Here is a 12,538-nt window from a genome sequence, read left to right on the forward strand (position 1 = left end):
GTGAGAAAGGTCTAGACCAAAAGCTGCAGCTTCTAGCAATTCAGGCAAGAAATGACGAGACCCCCCAAATAAGACTAACAGAATGGGAAACATTCCAGAAACAGCAGAAGGAAGCATCTGCAGGACCTAGCACCTGGGGGGCCTGGACTGGGTGGTAGGTGCAGAGTGGGGAGCCTCCTGAGAGGGGGAAGACCAGGCAGAGGCCCAGGCCAGTGCCAGTCTCTCCCCCTTTTCTGGTGGCAGCAGCTGATTATCTTTGCAGGTGACCCCTTCCCACTTGATGAGATGGTCAACCAGGTGCCTGCTCCAGGCCAGCCATGGCTTGGGGTGGGCTCCCCACAGGGCCTCCCTGACTCTCCTGAGAATGTGGACCTTGAGTAGAGGGCAGAGTGCAAGGCCGAAGGCCATTCAGAGCTGACTCATCGTGGCTAGGGGACCACCCCTGGGTGAACCATGGAAGCAATTAGCAAAAGCCCGAAGTGCAGCAGTGAGTCACAAAGTGACCACAACAGGGACTGGTGGGCCGAGGGCACCCGGGAAAGGTCAGGTGGCCTGGATGTCGTGGAAGGTGGCAGCAGTAGTGGTGGAAGCGCCAGAGCAAGAAGCCTAGAAGCAGTTAAAATCTGCAAAGAACCAAAGCCTTGTTTGCCTGTTTGGGTTTTGGTTACAGTTTCTGTACTGGCAAAGGTGTGGGTTGTGACAGAAACTTGCAGATACTTGTTTTTCGGATTTTTTTTTCTTTTTTTTTGAGACAGGGTCTTGCTGTGTTGCCCAGGCTGGAGTGCAGGGGCGCCATCATGGCTCACTGCAGCTTTGAATTCCGGTGCTGAAGCGATCCTCCCACCTCCTGACGACAGGAACCACCACCATGCTTGGCTAATTTTTAAATTTTTTGTAGAGATGGGTCTCATTATGTTGCCCAGGCTGGTCTCAAACTCCTGGGCTCAAGTGATCTTCCCGCCTCGGCCTCCCGAAGTTCTGGGGTTGCAAACAATCTTTGCAAGCCCTAGTCCTCTGCCCCCAATGCCTCCTCCTCACCTGGGCTGTCACTCTCTCCCCCAGGCTACTGTTCCTGCCATCCGCCTACTCTCCTTGAGTCCATGCTCAGTCAGGCACCCAACTGTACCTACCACCCAATCCAGGCCCCCCAGGTGCTAGGTCCTGCAGACGCTTCCTTCTGCTGTTTCTGGAATGTTTCCCATTCTGTTAGTCTTATTCGGGGGTCTGTAATCCCAGCTGCCAGAGAGGCATGTGGATGATGAGGACCTGAGCATGTCTGTCCCCTGACTCACATCCCCGGGTGGCTCCCCTTGCTCTCGGAAAGCTTTCTCCCATGGCCTGTGAGCTCCTGCCTGGCCTGGCTCCTGGCTGCCTTGCCAGCCTCCCTTGGCACGACTTTTCACATTCTCACTGCACTCTAGTCCGCTGGCATTCCTTGACTGAGCCCAGCAATTTCCTACCACAGGGCCTTTGCACATGCTGTTCTCACTCCCTGGGACACTTTCTCTTCTATATGGCACCAGACTCCCTGACCTCTCTCACCCCCCAAGTAAAACCTTTGTTACTTCCAAGACCCTGTCACAACCTGCAATCCTATCTCTGTCTGCACGACTATGTGTTGATTGTTGTTCTTCTCTCCTTGTCCCTCCACAAAGGCAGATATCTCCACTTCTGCTCAGTACCTTATCCTGGCACAAGGGAGACCTCTGAGGATACGGAAGCAGCCCACCATACCAAACCACCCCTCGGACAGGAAGTGATCAATCATTTAGCAAGATGATTCTCAGCAAATTCACCCAAAGCTAGCAAAAAAAGTGTTGAATGGATGAATGAATGAATGAAAAGCGAGTTTGCTTAAATTTCAAGGAACATTTAGATTGGAAATAGTTGTTGGGAGGGGAAACTACTTCCTTTATGAGTAGAAGGAGCTTAGGCAGCATAGAGAGAAGAGACCCATCTCTACAAAAAATAAAAAATTAGCTGGGAGGCCGGGTGCAGTGGTTCATGTCTGTAATCTCAGCACTTTGGGAGGCCGAGGTGGGCAGATCACTTGAGCTCAGGAGTTCGAGACCAGCCTGGCCAACATGGTGAAACCCCATCTCTACTAAAAATACAAAATTAGCTGGCCATGGTGGTGGTGCACGCCTGTAATCCCAGCTACTCAGGAGGCTGAGGCAAGAGAATTGCTGGAACCCAGGAGTTGGAGGGTGCAGTGAGCCGAGATCATGGCATTGCACTCCAGCCTGGGCAAGATTCCATCTCGAAAAAAAAAAAAAATGAGCCTGGCATGGTGGTATACTTCCAGCCACCTGAGAGGCTGAGCCCAGGAGGTTGAGGCTGCGGTGAGCTGTGATCGTGCCAGTACACTCCAGCCTGGGTGACAGAATGATCAGGTAGACCGTGTCTCAGAAAAAGAAAAAAAAAAAAAAAAAAAAAAAGAGTAGAAAGGAGAAAATTAGGCAGTGGGTCTCAGGGATCTCCCACTGGTTAAAAAAGCTATGCCTCAGGAAGACAAATACCGCGTGTTCTCCCTCATGTGTGGGAGCCAAACAAGTGAATCTCATGAAGATAGTCGATTGGCGGTTACCAGGCTGGGAAGGTGGGGAGGTGTGGGGATGAAGAGAGCTTGCTCAATGGGTACAAATACATATTTACCTAGTGTTCAGCCAGGCACAGTGGCTCACACCTGTAATCCCAGCACTTTGGGAGGCTGAGGCAGGAGGATCTCTCGAGGCCAAGAGTTTGAGACCAGCCTGGGTGACAAAGCAAGACCGTATCTCTACAAAAAATTTAAAACTCAGCTGGGCATGGTGGCACACACCTGTAGTCCCAGCTACTTGGGGAAGTGGAAGTGGAAGGATCACTTGAGTCCAGGAGTTAGGCCACAGAGAGCTGTGATTGAGTCACTGTACCCAGCCAAGAGCAGCCAGTCAACTACTGTTTCAGAGCCCCTCTTTGGAGAGGCATGAAATCAGCAGAAATGGCTGTGCCCAGGGCACTTTCCCCCACTGCGTCTGTACCTTCTGAGGACTTGTAGGAAAGCACTTAGGAAAGGACTCCTGGGGCTTCTTCGTCTCTCTTTGTCTGCCGCTAGTCATAGTGCTTCATGCATAGTGGTAAGCATGTTGAATGGGCAAGCAGCTGCGACATGCTTCAGAGAAGCTGCAGATTTGCAGCTGAGGAGGTGAGTGTGAGCAAGGGGAGCCTCCCCCAAGCTGCTGCAGAGGCCCCAGTTCTCGGCCTGTCTCCCTTGGACTTTCCTGCTCCCAGGAAACTGGCTCCCAGGCCCAGGCCCTGGCTCCCAGGAAGCCTCTGCTGAGTCAGGACAAAGGGCACCTGTGGAGCAGACGGCATGAGTGCTGGCTGGAGGGGACGTGGGGTCATCCTGGCTAAGTTAGCCTGCCAGGCAGGATGGCGGCAAAGTGCAAGTCATGGTGAGTTAGGCAAGGGCAGCTTCACAGCAGGAATGCCCGGCCCTCCCAGCCCAGGCGGAACCTGCCTGAGTCACTGCCTGGCTGCAGCCCCAGACGCAAAGACCAGCCCATGCCCCGGCGTTCTGCAAGGGACACAGTGGGCACACCAGGAGGACATGCCAGGGCACGCTTGGGTCAGTGCTGCCAGTCTCTTGGGGATTGGGAAGCCCCATCCTGGATCTTAACAGACATGGAATGTGCCCTCATCACACATGAAATCTAATGTTTACTCGAAAAATGCAAAGAAAATTTAAGGTTTTTTTGTGTTTTGTTTGTTTGTTTTTTTGTTTTGTTTTGAGATGGAATCTTGCTCTGTAGCCCAGGCTGGAGTGCAGTAGGGGGATCTCGGCTCACTGCAACCTCCACCTCCTGGGTCCCCGTTCAAGCAATTCTCCCATCTCAGCCTCCCAAGTAGCTGGGATTACAGGCATGAGCCAGCATGCCCATTTTATATACACACACACACACACACATATATTATATATTATATAATATTATTTACATAATATTATATATTATATAAATATATAATTTTTATATTTTTTAGTAGAGACGAGGTTTTAGCATGTTGTCACCTTGGCCTCCCAAAGTGCTGGGATTACAGGAATGAGCCACCACACCTGACCAGAAAATTTAAGTTTTATTTCTTCACAATAATCACACAAATGTAGTTTTACAGACATAATACACATGTTTAGTTCAGACTTTTTCATGTGTACCTACTTGGCTTGCCCCTTCTCAATATGAGTCTCTCATCAGTAATCCCCAATGTTTTCCCTACGTTTCTCTCAGTGCTTATTTAACATACACGAAGTAAAAATGTACATGACACTGGGAGCTGTCAGCATTTTAAAAACGGAGCCTAGGCCGGGCACGGTGGCTCAAGCTGCAATCCCAGCACTTTGAGAGGCCAAAGCAGGCGGATCATGAGGTCAGGAGATCAAGACCATCCTGGACTCAGGAGGCTGAGGCAGGAGAATCGCTTGAACTAGGGAGGAGGTGGAGGTTGCTGTGAGCCGAGATTGTGCCATTGCACTCCAGCCTGGGCAACGAAGCAAGACTCCATCTCAAAAAAAAAATCAGAGCCTCTTCACACCCTCTTTTCTGCATCTTCTGACCCCACTCCTTCCAAGTCGGCTAGGAGCTGAAGTCCATCCCTCCTCCGGGCCGTGTGAAAGCAGTGGTGAGCATGTTGAGTGGGCAAGCAGCCGCAGGGTCCCCGTGGATGGGAGACCGCTTTGCCATCCACTGCGGATCAGTGCTCCATGGGCCGCCTTGCGTGTCCTGGCGTGTGTATTTCTGTGTGTTAGATCCCAGGGACGCTGGCTTTGTCAGCCTTCACAGGTGTTGCCGGTGGCTGTCCACTGAGGCGGCCCTAAGGGGCTGTTGTAGCTTCCGCCAGCCTGGGAGTGGGTGACGTTCTCTGCTGTTTCCCTGCCGCCCAGTGATTGGAGCACTCCTCACTGTGCAATGGCCGTTGGCATCTGTCCGTTTCTTGATAGGCATTTGTGCCTTCCTTGCTGGTGTCTAGGAGCTCTCTGCATGTTACAGCAGTCTGTATCACTAGCATTTTCCTGAATCTATCGTTTGTCCACAAACTTTATTTATGGCATCTTTTGCTATATAAACGTTTTTATATAGCTAAATGGAACTCACTTGTTTTCATTTAGATTACGAGGGTCCTCCTTGACCCAGGATTAATTCCTAATTTTCTGTTAAGATTTGTATTGTTTTATTATTTACTTTGAATCCCTCAAGAGTTGATTTTACAACTGCAAGTGGAAATGCACACTGCTTTCCTCTCAGATGCACAGGCTGTGTGCCAACACAGCAACTCCACCCCTTCCTGATCCTTTGCTGTGTGCCAGGTCTGAGCACTTCCATGCATGAAGTCCTTCAGTCCTCACAAGTACCCAAGAGGTAGGAACTATCATTATTTCCATCTGACAGATGTGGAACTGAAGCACGCAGACGCTAAGGGACTTGCATAAGGTCACACAGCTAGTGAGTGATCGAGCCAAGTTTCACCCAAGGATCTGACCTCGGCGTCCCCTTGAGGAGACTCATATCCTGGGAATCCTTTCCTCCCAGGTTTGCAAATGTATTGCCGGAGTGTAGAATACAATTTTCTCCAAATTCTGTTCTCATTCCTAGTCTTGTATGTGTCTGCTGCTCCCATTCTCCTTACCAGGGAAATGGAAGTTACCTGTTTTGAGCTCAGGTCTGTTTTGTCAGCACTTGCAGAGACCAATCCATGCATGGGGTTGCTTATCCATTCCAATAGAAGTATGAATGAGATGCATGTTGGTTTTCTAGCTCATTGATTTCTATTTTTATCAATTTGTAGGTTTTTTTGGTACCTAAACTATATAGGTCCTTTTATTTTTGTTTTCCTATTATAATACAGAGGGAATAAAATCTTTGCTTTTCCTCTGAATTTGCTGCTGGAGCTCAAGCGTGAGTTCGCCTTCGACGATGCCCTCCGTATACCTGAAGTCACCTGAAGGTCACTGCCCCCTGATCCTCCTGAATATGAGGAAGAACTGGTTGGATCCCCCAGCCAAGTGGCAGACATTGGTTTTGGTGGCCGCAGGGGGTGCCCCGTGTGACAGGCACATGCCGAGGCCTGCTGGTGGAGGAAGTGGTACCTTTGTTTTTTGCTTTTTTCCTTTTTGTGGAGAATGGGGTCTCACTATATTGTCCAGGCAGATCTTGAATTCCTGGGCTCAAGCTATCCTCCCACCTCTGCCTCCCTAAGAGCTGGGATTACAGGCATGAGCCACAGAGCCAGCAGGAGGTTGTACCTTTGATGATTCCATTGACCACCTGACCACAGCTAGCCAGGGGCCTGGTATTGGGGGATGCCACCTGAGCAAGCCATTCCGGATGGCCTGGCCTCCAACAACTCAGGGATAACATGGGCTTCAGGAGGGACCCTCTGGTCCAGCTGCCCCACCCAGATGCCCTTATCAGCTCCAAGTCCCTCCCCAAACCTTTGTCAAACTCCCCAAACACTCTGCTCTCCTCCTTTTCCCACCCCAATTTCCCACCTTCCTCATCTCCACCATTCACCCAGGAGGCATCTGCCATTGGTAACGTGGCTATAGGGTCTCCCTTGATGCGAGACGTGAGCTCCCGGAAAGACCCTGGGAAGTCCCCCCAGGAGTCTGGCCGGGGGAACACAGTTATGCTGTTCCTCTGCCCGGTCATCCTGCTGGAACACCATGACCACATCCTGCTCAATGGGCTGGATGACAATGAGCTGGCCACATAGTTAGACAGCTTTGTGCAAAACCACCACCTGGGGCATGTCCTGCGCTGTGCCGGGCTCTCTTTGCTGATTACCTGCAGTCAGAGGTGTGGGACTTGGAGGAAGGGCTGAAGGAAGCTACAGCTGCATCTTGATCAGGCCCACCATCAGCCACACCAGATCTCCATTCTGTGCCATGCGGGCCAATACATGAGAACCCCACTCCCTGCATGCCATCCCTAGACCTGTTGGAGCATAGAGCCCTTCCTCCCAGGTCTAAGTATGTGGGGCTGTGCTTCAACACTGCCCCCCAGAGGCCACGCCCTGTCTATTCTGCTTCCGTATTTTGGTTTTGTTTTGTTTTGTTTGAGACAGTGTTTTATCCTTGTTGCCCAGGCTGGAGTGCGATGGCACGATCTCGGCTCACCGCTACCTCCGCCTCCTGGGTTTAAGCGATTCTCCTGGCGCAGCCTCCCGAGTAGTTGGGATTACAGGCGCTCACCACCACACCTGGCTAATTTTTAAAATATTTTTAGTAGAGATAGGGTTTCTCCATGTTGGTCAGACTGGTCTCAAACTCTGGACCCCAGGTGAACTGCCCGCCTGGCCTCCCAAAGTGCTCGGATTACAGGCATGAGCCACCATGCCCGGCCTGTTTCTTTCTGTTGTTTTAACAACTATACTTTACACACATGAGAAAAAAAAAGTCACCTATTAAATCAGATGCATTGGTTATTTTTTTATCATTGTCTTTTATTGATTGGCCTGACAGCTGGGTATTGAACTCTCCCACTGTAACTGTAACTCCCACTTTATCAAGCTCTCCTTACAATTCTAGTCACTTTTGTTTCATGTATTTAACCATCATTTTGCTTAGTCCATACAGGCCTATGACTGTTTTCCTTTGTAAGTTTCACTTTTCTCTGCTCCACGTGCCTCCCATCAATCCTGCATGGCCAGGGCTTTTTTTTTTTTTTTTTTTGAGACAGAGTCCTGCTATGTTGCCCAGGCTGGAGTGCAATGACACAATCTTGGCTCACTGCAACCTCTGACTCTCGGGTTTAAGCAATTCTCTTGCCCTCAGCCTCCCAAGTAGCAGGAACTACAGGTGACCCCCACAACGCCCAGCTAATTTTTTTTGTATTTTTAGCAGAAATGGGGTTTCTCCATGTTGGCCAGGTTGGTCTCGAACTCCTGACCTCAGGTGATCTGGCCAGGGCTTGTTTTCAGGCGATATCCTGCCAGCATTTCTCTATGTAATGACTGAAATTCTTGGGTTATCCTCTCCATCTGCCCCCGCGGTGAGCGGTTTACTTCACTCGGTTATTTCTCGCTGTCTACAGTGCTGTTTCTTCACTTCCCCTCGCTTGCCTGTAAGTTCCTTCCTGCCTGTCTACGGGTCCTTTCCTGCTTATCAACGGGTCCTCCTGTCTCTGCTCTACAATCACTTGTGCGTTTCTCTACGCCACCGTTTCCCATGGTGGGCTGCCCTCCATTGCCAGGATCCGAGCTTCAGACTCACCTCTGCTCCTCTGCCACCCTAGGCCTGGCATTTGGGATAGGCACCCCTGCCCCTCCCCACCTCTGTGTCCCGGGGATTTTGCCCCCACTTAAAACTAAAAGTCCAGAGCCCTCTTGTACTTTAGTTTTACGCTATTATTTGGCCCAAGTGAGGAATGGATACAAAACGACTTTTGTTCCCAATCACTGCCAACCAAGGCGCAGCGGGAAATCTTACTCATTTTCCATCCATAAGACATCTCAGTAGCTCCCATCCTTCCTGGCTGGTGCCGAATTTAGTAAATGGACTCTAGTGAATGCGCTTCTGCCCAGCCTGGGTTGGGCCTGTGGCCCTGAGGAAGGGGGCAAGGCCTCACTTTCCCGCCCACTCCGGGTCCTCCGAGTCTCCCGAATCTCCCTTTCCCTCTGGAATATTGGCTGGCAGGAGAAAAATGGGCCAGAGCTAAGGCCTTCGGACCTAACTGGTGCTCCTGGGAGGTGCAGCTCTCAGCAGCCCTGCAGTGTTCGCCCACCACGGGGTTCCTGGAGAGGGAGGGAGATTTCTGCTGCCCCCATATCCTCTGCCAAGTACCTTCCATGGGGCTCCTCACCTCATCAGTGGGTCCCTGGCTGTGGTCTCGGCAAGGTGACCCACTCAGCAAGCCTCCTGGGGTGCAGCTGGCCCAGAGGGAGCAAACACATCCTCCGCATGCAAAACGCAGTTGCGGGCACCCTGCTCAGCCTCTTTCTGCCCAGACTTCTCTGTCTCATTCTTTTTACTATTATTATTTGTTTTTTAGACAGAGTCTTGCTCTGTCGCCAGGCACCAGGCTGGAGTGCAGTGGCGCAATCTCAGCTCACTGCAATCTCCGCCTCCTGGGTTCAAGCAATTCTCCTGCCTCAGCCTCCCGAGTAGCTGGGGCTACAGGTGCACGCCACCACACCCAGCTAATTTTTGTATATTTTAGTAGAGATGGAGTTTCACCATGTTGGCCAGGACGGTCTCTATCTCTTGACCTCATGATCCGCCTGCCTCAGTCTCCCAAAGTGCTGGGATTACAGGCATGAGCCACTGCGCCCAGCCTCTTTTTTCTTGATCAACCAGCTCAAATGACACAGAGGGTGGCTCAGCTAGTCCCTTGTATGAGAAGACATCCCAACAGGCAAGGAAATGCCACCCCTTTCTTTGCAGGCACCCTCATCTCCACAGCCAGCACAGAGTGGCGGGAGCACATCCATGTGTGAGGGAGGCTCCAGGGAAGGAAGGGAAAAGCTTCTACTTCTCTCCCCTTAGGCTCATGAGTCCTTCAACCCTCACCAGTTCTCCAGTGTCTAGCTTTCTGTTTACATGGCAGAGATGCTCGAAGACATGAAGGACTGGCTCTGCTCCCTTACCCTGGGGAGAGGTCTCCACGGGGCAAAGGGCCCAGAGCACACAAAGGAAGCGCAGAGGCCAAGATGATGGCATTTCAGGCCTTGGGACCTCTGGTTATGGGTGGAGAGTGGGTGAGTCCCCCAGTACCTCCAGACTGGAGCACGCTCTATTCCAGCTGTGTCCATCCACCCCATAATCACTGAGACAACCACAGAGCCCCCAGACCCATTCAAAACCATCCACACAATTCACATACGATGGAATATTATTCACCCTTAAAAAGGAAGAAGGGCCGTGGCTCATGCCTGTCATCCCAGCTATGCAAGAGGCTAAGGTGGAGGATCACTTAAGACCAGGAGTTCAAGACCAGCCTAGGCAACATAGTGAGACCCCATCCCTATAAAAAAGAAAATTGCCCAGGCATAGTGGTGCATGCCACCAGGGTTGCTTGAACCCAGGAGTTTGAGGATGCAGTGAGCTATGATCGCACCACTGCACTCCAGTGGTGGGCAACAGAGTGAAACCCTAAAAAAAAGGAAGGAGGCTGGGCGTGGTGGCTCATGCCTGTAATCCCAGCACTTTGGGAGGCTGAGGCGGGCGGATCATGAGGTCAAGAGATAGAGATCATCCTGGCCAACAGGGTGAAACCCCATCTCTACTAAAAATACAAAATTAGCCGGGCATGGTGGCACATGCCTGTAATTCCAGCTCCTTGAGAGCTAGGGCAGGAGAATTACTTGAACCTGGGAGGAGGAGGTTGCAGTGAGCTGGGATTGCGCCACTGCACTCCAGCGTGGACAACAGAGCAAGACTCCATCTCAAAAAAAAAAAAAAAATAGGATGGAAATCCCAATATGTGCTACAAAACGGATGAATCTTGAGTGAAATAAGCTGGTCACCAAAGGAGAAATCTTTTATGATTCCACTTACGTGAGGTACTTGAATAGTGAAATGTATAGAGAGAAAGTAGAATGGTTAGAATGGTGGTTGTCTGGAGCTGAGTGGAGGGGCATGGGGAGTGAGTGTTGAATGGGGACCGAGTTTCAGTGTGGGGAAGATGAAAGTGTCCTGGCTGGGCGCAGTGGCTCACACCAGCAATCCCAGCACTTTGGGAGGCCAAGGTGGCAAATCACTTGAGGTCAGGAGTTCAAGACCAGCCTGATCAACATGGAGAAACCCCATCTCTACTAAAAATACAAAATTAGCCAGGCCTGGTGGTGCATGCCTGTAATCCCAGCTACTCAGGAGGCTGAGGCAAGATAATCGTTTGAACGCCGGAGGCGGAGGTTTTGGTGAACCAAGATCACAGCACTGCACTCCAGCCTGGGCGACAAAAGCAAAACCCCATCTCAAAAGAAAAAAAAGGATGAAAGAGTCCTGGAGATGGAAGGTGGTGAGGTGCACAGCAGTGTGAGTGCACTTAATGCCACCAAACTGCACACCTAAAATGGTACATTTAATGTTACATATATTTTACCCCAATAAAAAGAAATGATTTTAACTCCATCCACATTGACCCAGTAATACAGCAAATCCAACAACAATTTGCTGAGCTCTGCCAAGTGCAGGTGCTGGAGCTGTCATGGTGACAAAAGAGGACCACAGCTCACCCTGGGGGCTCCCGCCTGGCTGGAAGTGCAGAGGTGGCTGTGAAAAGCCCTGCAGGGGCTCACGGGGGAGCTGGGAAGAGGACCAGAGTGGCACAGTGGGTGTGCCTCTGAGAGAAACCACACCTGGAGGGTGGCTCCTGGGTCAGGGAAGTGGACCCAGCAGGTGTCCAGGTATAAACCGGCTCCAGCGTGGGAGGCTGGACTCTCCGAAAGAGAGGCATGGAGACGAGAGAGCCAGATTCAGGGCAGCAGTGACCTTGGGGCAGGGAGGGACACATTGGTTGGGGATGCACAGAGGGTTTGAGATGGAATTTCACTCTTGTTGACCTGGCTGGAGTACAATAGTGCGATTTTGGCTCACCACAACCTCCGCCTCTCGGGTTCAAGCGATTTTCCTGCCTCAGCCTCCCGAGTAGCTAGGATTACAGGCGCCTGCCACCATGCCTGGCTAATTTTGTATATTTTTTAGTAGAGACTGGGTTTACTCCACGTTGGTCAGGCTGGTCACAAACTCCCAACCTCAGGTGATCCGCCCACCTCGGCCTCCCAAAGTGCTGAGATTACAGGCGTGAGCCACTGCGCCCGGCCTGTTAAATATATTTTATACATTTTTGTGTGCCTGAAACATTTCATTTAAAAAAAATGCTGATTTCAATATGTCTGGAAGACATCCAAGCATTGGCATTTGGAGGCAGATGTCACAGTGTGCACTGGGTCAGGGCCCCGGAGCAATTGTAGACATGGTCTACACTGAGGAGTGGGCCCGAGGGGGTGGCTGAGAGCTGCTAAAAGTACGAGAATCACAGAAGCGGAGAGTTTCCAGAGGCCAGAGGGGCAGCAGGCTTGAAGGCTGCTGCACAGTCGAGTAAACCAAGTCCAGACGGGCGGATGGATGTTCGCACCTGTGGCCATCGGACAGCAGTTTCAGTGTTGTGAGTCCTCTAGAAAGTGACCAGACGGGTCTGAGGAAGGAGCAGACGCCTAGCCAGGCGCTGGCAGCCTTGCGGCAGCATCAGTGATCAGCATGAAAGTGGAGCAGCCCGCAGGCCCGACAGGACGGGATCCGTTAAATGAATGAAGGTGCAGCCATGTGACAAAAGCCTTGAGACCCTTGACAAGGACAGATGCAAACAATGACTGAGACATCAGAAAAGCAGGTTTTAAAATACTGCATTTTCTGTGGTTCCATTTTTGTAAAAGATTTTGTGTGCATGGGGGAAATATCTGGGTAAGATGAATGGAAATGTGAATCCAGTCTCTGGATTTATGGGGGTTTGTTCTCTTGCTTATTTTTTTTATTTTATTTTTCAGATGGAGTTTTGCTCTTGTT

General features: G+C 51.0%; 1 pseudogene; it reads left to right on the plus strand.

The window, feature by feature from the left end:
* The first annotated feature begins 3,122 nt into the window (after positions 1–3,122).
* On the plus strand, positions 3,123–6,878 carry LOC100385806 (TBC1 domain family member 25 pseudogene; annotated as a pseudogene).
* Positions 6,879–12,538: the final 5,660 nt, after the last annotated feature.

The sequence above is a fragment of the Callithrix jacchus genome, chromosome 5, assembly GCF_049354715.1.
Source record: "Callithrix jacchus isolate 240 chromosome 5, calJac240_pri, whole genome shotgun sequence".
Taxonomy (NCBI): Eukaryota; Metazoa; Chordata; class Mammalia; order Primates; family Cebidae; genus Callithrix; species Callithrix jacchus.